We start from the raw sequence: 8870 nt of genomic DNA, 5'->3' as shown, positions 1-8870 counted from the left end.
ACAAAGAGAGCCTTCACACCACTGGCTCTTGAGGGAATACGGTTGTCATCTTGCAGATGAAGAAATGGGCCCAGAGATGGTGGGTGAGTGATTTAGTTACATTGAAGTCATGTTTTTCAAGTAGTCACTGACTCCAGCTTCTCTATGCCAAAGACTTATATGCTCATACATGGGAAGCCAGAGACCAAATTCCATCTCTGCCCCCAAGAAACCCATAGTCTAGTGGCAGAGAGAGAAATCATAAGAAGGCATGATACAACAGGTCAAGAACTGTATTTTTGGCCAGGTACCCTAATGTTCACAGATATGAGAAGAATGGTGGAGAAAACAGCCTTCCTGTTTCCGGAATAACGACAATGAATTGGCAGTCTGTAGATTTTAAAGAATGTTCACATATCAGCCATGTTCATTGAATTCAAGTTTAGTGGGCTGGGTGTGGTGGTTCACACTTGTAATCCTAGCACTTTGGGAGGCCGAGGCGGGAGGATCATTTGAGGTCAGGAGCTCGAAACCAGCCTGGCCAAAATGGTGAAACCCCATCTCTACTAAAAATACAAAAAAATTACCTGGGCATGGTGGGAAGCTGAGGCAGGAGAACTGCTTGAACCCGGGAGGCAGAAGTTGCAGTGAGCTCAGATCACACCACTGCACTCCAGCCTGGGCAACAAGTGAGACTCCGTTTCAAAAACAAACAAACAAAAACTGAATTCAAGCTTAGTGGATGGGTGAACACTGCCCTGTGAAGGTACGTTTTGTGGATGTTTCTGAGCTTGCATAGCTGTGAGTGGCAGAGCTGGACTTGAACCCAAGTATCTCTCCTGGTTTCCAGCATCGAGTTGGGTGAGCAGGGGCAGAGCTGAAACAGTGAAAGTCCATATTTCCTCAGAATAACAAAGGATAGATGGACGGACATAACCTAGGGAAGGCTGGAGTGATATACCAGAATGAATCTCCTGAGAGGTTTGCGAGCTGCAGATCAGAACTGGAAGTGGCAGAGAGGCTGAAAATCATCTTCTCAGCTGGAACAAGTGTGTGTCTTTCAAGCTGTATTTAGGGGGAGAGAAAGGAGAACTGCTATTTCAGGGAAGGGACCCGCAGAGACCCTGGCCTGCAGGGCCAACTCATAGCAGAGTCTTAGGCAGGCCAGGGAGGGGGAAGGGAAGAACAATGATAGCACCCTGATTGTGTGCTGAATACTTTCCACACATGATTTCATGTCATTGTCACATAAAACTATGACACGGGATTCTGCTCTGACTTTCAGGTGAAGGGAAGTGGCTTGTTCCTGCCTGTGTTTTTGAGAAGCAGCAGAGGTAGGTTTGGAACTCTGATCTGCCTGACTCCAAATCCTGTTCTCTTCCCACTTCCCCACACCATCTTCCCACCCTATTCTTCATGCTCCTGACTGTGGCACCCTCTTAACTGTCCCCGGCAGTAACCTTTCCATGCAATGATACAGAGCCAGTAATACATGTCAGCTTTAGTCAGCTGTGAAGAAGAAGAGGTCAGTTCTAGAGCAGTGGGAAAAACAACGGGAACAATCCTGATTGGGGGCCAAGTCTACATCAAAGCCTAAAGGTGTGGCAGGCAGGTGCCTTGGGTTTTGGGGGCCTGGAGTGCTGCCCACACAAGTGGACCATGGGACATGAGGCCAGAATGCCAATGGGGTTGAGATATGATGGCCTGGAGCCCCCACAGGTGATAAGGTTTATTGGAGGATCTTAGTGAAAAGAGCATAAAGAAACAATGATGAAAACCGTTGCGCTGTTTGTGGGGTGGAAAGGGGGACACTCACAGAGATGGAGGTCTTTATCTCGCCATCTTACCTAGACGCTGAGAGGAAAATGCTTTCCAGGGATGGGGTTGGAGCTGCGATTCTGGGCATCTCAGGTAGCTGCAGTCAGGACGGAGGCCCTTCTTGGTCGCCTGCCCTGAATGGCCTGAATGTTCAGTGCTGAAGCCCTTGGAGACTGCCTGTGCGTTCGCCCTGATGATGCAGGGTGAGCGCTTAGACCCACTGCTCCCAGACTGCCTGTGCATTCGCCCCGATGATGCAGGGTGAGTGCTTAGACCCAATGCTCCCAGACTGCCTGTGCATTCATCCCGATGATGCAGGGTGAGCGCTTAGACCCAGTGCTCCCAGACTGCCTGTGTGTTTGCCCTGATAATGCAGGGTGAGTGCTAAGACCCAGTGCTCCCAGACTGCCTGTGCATTCGCCCCGATAATGCAGGGTGAGTGCTTAGACCCACTGCTCCTATTCCTCTTGCCTTGCTAGGCCTCTGCTGAGCTATAGCTCATTCATCCTTCACCCTGCACTGTGGCGACAGGAGACCAAGTCTCTGTCATCTTGGCATTTCCCTTGTAGTTGGAAGGACAGACAGTACAACATCAGCAAGAGAAGGCTCTGAAAAAAAGCCAGCAGTGGACGAGAGGCAGCTACTGCAGGGCCCTGGTTGGGGAGGTGGGTGCTTCAGATAAGTGGTCAAGGGTGACCTGTGTCTAAGCTAAGTAGTGAGCGTGAGCACAAGTCATCCATTGGGTGAGCTGAGAAATGGGCTTCCCAGGCAGGGGAACAGCAAGCACAGAGCCCTGGGAGCTAGAAAGGGCCAATTGTGTCCCTGGCGGGGAAGGATGGGCCAGCATGACAGCCGTGGAGGAGAGGGGATGTGACCCGTGGCAAAGAAGAAGGCGGCAGGTGGCAGCTTCCTCAGAGTCTGCTCAGCCATGGTGATAAGCTCTAGTGGACTTTGTAAGAGTGCAGGGAAGTAACTGAGGTGTTTTAAGGAGGGGGGATGTGGGAAGAATAAATAGCAGAGGGGCAATTAAGAAATATTGCGAGGCCGGGCATGGTGGCTCACGCCTGTAATCTCAGCACTTTAAGAGGCCGAGGCAGGAGGATTGCTTGAGGCCAGGAGATCAAAACCAGCCTGGGTGAGGTAGTGAGACCTTTACAAACAAATTAAAAAAAATTAGCCAGTCGTGGTGGTGCACGCTACTCCGGAGGCTGAGGTGAGAGGATCGCTTGAGCCTAGGAGGTTGAGGCTGCCATGAGCTGTGATCATGCCAACACTGCACTCCAGCCTGGGCAACAGAGCAAGAACCCATCTCAAAAAGAAATACTGTAGAGGTAGAACCATGGGGATTTTTTGGTTGTTTCAATATGAGGCTTAAACGAAAGGAAGAAATCGGGGATGCCTCCTGCATTCTTGGGTTGAACTAGTGAGATAGTGGTGGCAGGACAACTAAGAAAAGAGCCCATTGAACTCCACTGTGGACATGTTAAATCTGCAATACCTGCTAGGCAGTTGGGGAGATGAGGCCATTAGACTTGGCACCCTGGAAGTCGTTAGAATCTTGATAAGAACAGTTTCAGCAGAATGGAAGTGAGGAAGTAGAAGTAGTGAATGTGGATGACATTTTGAGGAATTCTGCCATGAAGAAGATACATGGAAGGGGAGGAGGTGAAGGGGATTTTTTAAAGCAATTTAAAAGTTTACTGTAATGTCTCATACACATCAAAGAGGATCCAGTGTGAAACCCATGGTAACTTCTCTTAACATTTCTTCCATTGTCATGTATTTCCACTTTTACTTGGAAAGATCGAAAGTTATAGAAAAGTTGAAAGAATCATACAGTTAAGGCCCATGGACTCTTTATCCAGATTTTCTCTCTAGCTCTCTGAAGAAAGGAGCAATGGGAACTTGTGTGTTGCTGGAAGTGATGACCCAGGAGAAAGGGAGAGCTTGAGGAAGGAGGGAAGACAGGAGATTTGAGGGGAGCAGAGTCCTTGAGAAGGTGACAGGTGGCATTCTTCTGTATAAAGGAGGGCCCCGCCTTGGATAGGAGCAGGATGCTGCCGTTGTAACAGGAGGGAAGATGTGGGAAGGTGAACATGTTTCTGGTGGCATCCCCCCATGAGAACTGAGGGGTTAAGGGACTTATGTGGGGAGAAGAAAAGAATTAAATAGCTATGTTAGCGAGGGGAAATGATATCACAGGACTGCTGGGCAGGGTTGAGTGCCCATCTGAGATTTTTTTGTGGTCGTGGGGTTAGAATGAACCAATAAGCTTTGTTGTGTGGACTTTCTTCAGTAATATTCAGCGACCTGGATAGGCAGGGACAGGGTGATTGGTTGTATTTAACCAGGACTGGGGCTTGTCCAGGGGACAGTTCGATGGAGGGACGGCAATGGGGTGGCTGTGATGAGGGACCAGAGAAGCACAGCTGGGTCCGAAGGGGCAGAAACATGGGGCACGGGGGTGGGACCACCTCTGGGAACATAGGGAGCTCAGAAGTTTGGCCTCACTGAAGAATGACACTCCATTCCACAGGGAATTCCAGGGCCAGGGATTTAGAGGAAGCAAGGATATGGTAGACAGTTAGGGGCCATTTGAAGTTGAGAGGTCAGAAGTGGTGCAGTCCTTATCACGTACAGAGTCCAGGATGCACCCTTGGGCACGGATGACCAAGGTCGATGAGACAAAGGTGGTTTACAGTGAGCAGGACAGACACCAGCACAGAGGGCACTGAGTGGGTCATCCTTAGGGGCTTCGATGTCATCAAGTATAGTGGCAGGAGCAGAGTAGGCCAGGAGCCAAAGTATTTAAGGAGCAGGGTGAATGATGGGTGGTTGGAAGGTGGCTGTGAGAGAATGGAGATTGGGAGGAAGCGGGTTTGGGGCTTGAATCACTCTAGGGCGTATGTACCAGAAGGGGTGAGAATCAGGGCTGGCCTGGGAGGTTGGGACTTCTAGGACTGAAGTGTGATGTTATTATCCTTCGTGGCCTCTGCAAGGAACAGGGACAATCACTCTGGACTACTGCGCTGCCTCTCTTGCTTCCGGGTACTTGTGGGCAGTAACTGCGGTGATGAGGTGCACGAGTGCTAGAGTCAGAATGTGCTGGCTTCTGTATCACTTTCTAGACGTGTGGACCTGGACATGACATTTTACCCCAGTGGCTGCATTTCCTCTTCCGTAAAGTGGCACTCATGAGGTTGTTTCATTAAATGAGAGGTCTTAGTCCATTTTGCTTTGCTCTAAAGGGATACCTGAGGCTGGGTAATTTATAAAGAAAAGAGGTTTATTTGGCTCATGGCTCTGCAGGCCATACAGGAAGCACAGCACCAGCCTCTGCTTCTGGCGAGGCCTGAAGAAGCTTAAGATTATGGCAGAAGGTGAAGGGGGAGCAGGCATGTCACATGGCAAACAAGGGAGCAAGAGAGCCAGGTGGGAGCCACATACTTTTAAACGACCAGATCTCATATGAACTCAGAGTGAGAACTCACTCATCACCAAGCAGGTGGCCCAAGCCATGCATGAGGGAATTCACCCCCATGATCCAATCGCTTCCCACGAGGCCCCACCTCCAACATTGAGAATTCCACTGCAACATGAGATTTGGAGGGGACAAACATTCAAACCATGTCATGAGGTAAGATGGAAAGCACTTTGCTCTCTGCCTGGTGCATATATGGATCACTAGATATGAACTATTATGATTGTTATAGGAATAATGTTTTTGGAACATTAAGCCACTCCATTTTCATCCTTGGTCATCCCTAGATCCAAGCCATCCTATGGTTCTTATGACGAAGCCCTCCATGGCTACCTCAGGCCCAGGGTCTCCACAGTGTAGACAGACTGTGCCTGCCTCAGTGAAGCAGAGGCTTAGAGCCTCGGGAGGCAGGAGAATATGCTTTAGAGCAGCACTCCCCAATCTTTTTGGCACCAGGGACTGGTTTTGTGGAAGACAATTTTTCCATGGACTGGGGGTTGAGGGTGTTGTTTCAGAATGAAACTGTTCCACCTCAGATCATCAGGGATTACATTTTCATAAGGAGCATGCAACCTAGATCCTTCACATGCACAGTTCATAACAGGGTTTGTGCTCCTGTGAGAATCTAATGTTACTGCTGATCTGACAGGAGGTGGAGCTCAGACAGTAATGCTCACTCGCCTGCCACTCACCTCCTGCTGTGCAGCCTGGTTCCTAACAGGCTGCAGACTGTTATCAGTCTGTGACTCAGGGGCTGGGGACCTCTGCTTCAGAGGAAGTTCCTTCCAGAGGGGATGAGGAAGCTGAAAGTCTGCCCCTTCATGTCCAGAAGCACATGAGAAAGAGAAGAGAGGGAGGTGGAGCAGGATGGTGGTCAGCCCATCTTTCCTGACCATGCCCTTTGGGCCAAGGCTATGGAGTGGGAGGTGCATTGCTTGTGTTGAGATAAAAGATGATACAGAGAAGCTTTGCTGTGCTCCTGGTGGGAACCCTGGAGAAGTCTGTAGTCTAGGGTGACTGTGCACCAACATGAGAGGAGAGTGCAGCAGCCAGTGAGGGAGGACCTGCAGGATAAGGTGGAGTTCATGGTCCCAGGTGCGCCAATTCACACACTTCGCTGGAACACACCTCCCTGCAGAGAGAGCCTGTGACCCAGGGCAGGCACTTATTTCTTGGCAAGCTAGGCGTTATGTATGGGCTGAACTGTGTCTCCGCAAAATCCACGGGTAGAAGCCCTAACCCTCAGCCCCACAGAATGTGAGTGCATTTGGGGACAGGGCCTTAAAAAAGGTGATTAAACTAAAAGAAGGACTTTAGGGTGGGTCTTAATCCAATCTGACCCATGACTGACAAGAGGAGAAAACTGGGACACACAGGGTGACCAGGATGTGAGCAAGAGGGGTGGCCACATAGGGACATGGAGAAGGCGGCTGTCTGAGTCATTGGCACACCACGGAGAGGAGCTGTATTAGTCTGTCATAACGCTGCTGATAAAGATACACCCAAGACTGGGGAAAAAAAGGTTTAGGCCAGGTGCAGTGGATCCCAGTAATTGTGCCTGTAATCCCAGCACTTTGGGAGGCCAAGGAAGGTGGATCACTTGAGGTCAGCAGTTCAAGACAAGCCTGGTGGACATGGTGAAACACAGTCTCTACTAAAAATACAAAAAAAAAAAAAAAAAAATTAGCCAGGCGTGGTGGTGCATGCCTGTAATCCCAGCTGCTCAAGAGGCTGATGCAGGGGAATCTCTTGAACCTGGGAGGTAGAAGCTGCAGTAAGTGAAGATCGCACCACTGCACTCCAGCCTGGGTGACAGAGTGAGACTCCATCTCAAGAAAAAAAAAGGGTTTAATGAACTTCAGTTCCACATGGCTGGGGTGGCTTCAGAATCATGGCGGAAGGCAACGAGGAGCAAGTCACATCTTACATGGATGGCAGCAGGCAGAGAAAGCTTGTGCAGCAAAACTCCCATTTCTAAACCCATCAGATCTCATGAGACTTATTCACTATCAGGAGAACAGCATGGGAAAGACCCGCCCCCACGATTCAATTACCTCCAACTGGGTTCCTCCCATGACATGTGAGAATTGTGGGAGCTACAGTTCAAGATGAGATTTGGGTAGGGACACAGCCAAACCATATCAGAGGCCTTGGAAGGAATCAACCCTGCCAACACCTTGATGTTGGATGTGAACTGTGAGGAAGTAAATAAATCTCTGTTGTTTTAGGCCACCTAGCTTTCGGTATTTGTTACAGGAGCCCTAGCAAACTAACACACTAGGCTAGGCAACGCTGCCGGGCACTGACGTTTGCTCATGTGCACCTATGCCTTTGACTGTGGGCTGAAATGACCCAGCGCCCCAGGTCTGCTGGCCAACATTGGTTCACGAGCCACCTCCTCCAGGAAGCCTTCCTTTATCCATCCAGGAAGAATATGGGGTCTCTTTCTCTGACCCTCGAACCCTTGTGCAGACTTCCATGAGGGCATCTTGCACCTGCCACTGCTTTTATAAATGGCTCTGACTCAGCAGCTCCTCAAAGGGACCAGAAACATGGTACACTCTGTACCATGTGTACTCTCTGAGCACTGCACACAGCCACCTGCACTTCTCAGCCCTGTTGCCTGCTGTACTACAGCTTTCCCATGGGGCTTATTGTCTTCCTGAGCTGCTTAGGATTTACTTCCTAAGCTGCAGTAAGTGAAGATCGCACCACTGCACTCCAGCCTGGGTCTTCCCCCACTGGTATATGAGCTGTGTGTGGCTGAGACATTTGGTCCATTTTGTCCCTGCTGCAGCTCTAGAGCCTAGGACAGGGCCTGGGACCTGGTAGTCACACTATGCATTTTTGTTAATGAATAAATAAATGGGAAATAAAGGTGCAAATATCTTTGCTGCTGATGGGGATTCTGCTCTCCCAGACGGAAGGGCTTGCTGTTTGGATGTGCCAGTTATTCTCTCTATAAGATCCACACTCAGCATTTTTCCTTGCATCTGTGTTCCCCCAAATAAGGTGATTTTTGGCTTTTGCAATGAATGTTTCTGAACGCTTCATGGTAATACTGTTCTGGAAGGCTGAGCAAGGGTTTGCTAGCCTGAAACTTAGTTTCACAGCCAGCAATATACGATCTTCTGGCTTCTCTGCCTTTGCCAAGCTCTAGTTAAATCTGGTGGCATGTCTAGTTGCAAGCTTAGTTAGTATTACGTTCCCCAGTTAAAGCGTGGGCTGTGTTGGTTCTCCCTTGCTGTGCCAAGGATGGGATGGGCAGAGCCCTGCTGGAGGCAGGCCTTGCATCAACCCTCCACCTGTCCACACCCGGCCCACAGTGGGCTTGCAGCCCATGTGCCTGTTGAATGAATAACCATGGGTTCAAGTTCTGCTGTCCTTTCTGCTGTTTCTCTCTTGGTAGAGAGAAGTTTCTTTCAAACCCTTTTCAGAGTTGATATCATTCCCACGTGGGATAAGTAGTCGAGAAGGGGTAATTGAGAGAAAAATAACCCAAGGACAAGAGCAGTCTCTGCTACCGGGTCTCTAGCCCCCTCAGTGTGCAGGAAGAGGCTGTGGAGTGGCTGGGGCACTGGCCTCAATGTCC

General features: G+C 49.7%; 1 long non-coding RNA gene across 1 annotated transcript; it reads left to right on the top strand.

Annotated features, from left to right (window-relative positions):
- The first annotated feature begins 7018 nt into the window (after positions 1 to 7018).
- LOC105525312 lies at positions 7019 to 8282 on the top strand. The gene is made up of 2 exons (XR_001003893.1): positions 7019 to 7973; positions 8004 to 8282. It is a non-coding gene; the product is annotated as an uncharacterized LOC105525312 (long non-coding RNA).
- Positions 8283 to 8870: the final 588 nt, after the last annotated feature.

Source organism: Colobus angolensis, unplaced genomic scaffold, assembly GCF_000951035.1.
Source record: "Colobus angolensis palliatus isolate OR3802 unplaced genomic scaffold, Cang.pa_1.0 Scaffold53, whole genome shotgun sequence".
NCBI classification, from domain to species: Eukaryota; Metazoa; Chordata; class Mammalia; order Primates; family Cercopithecidae; genus Colobus; species Colobus angolensis.
Note: the sequence above shows the minus strand (reverse complement) of the source record. Positions and strands in the feature narration are given on the sequence as shown.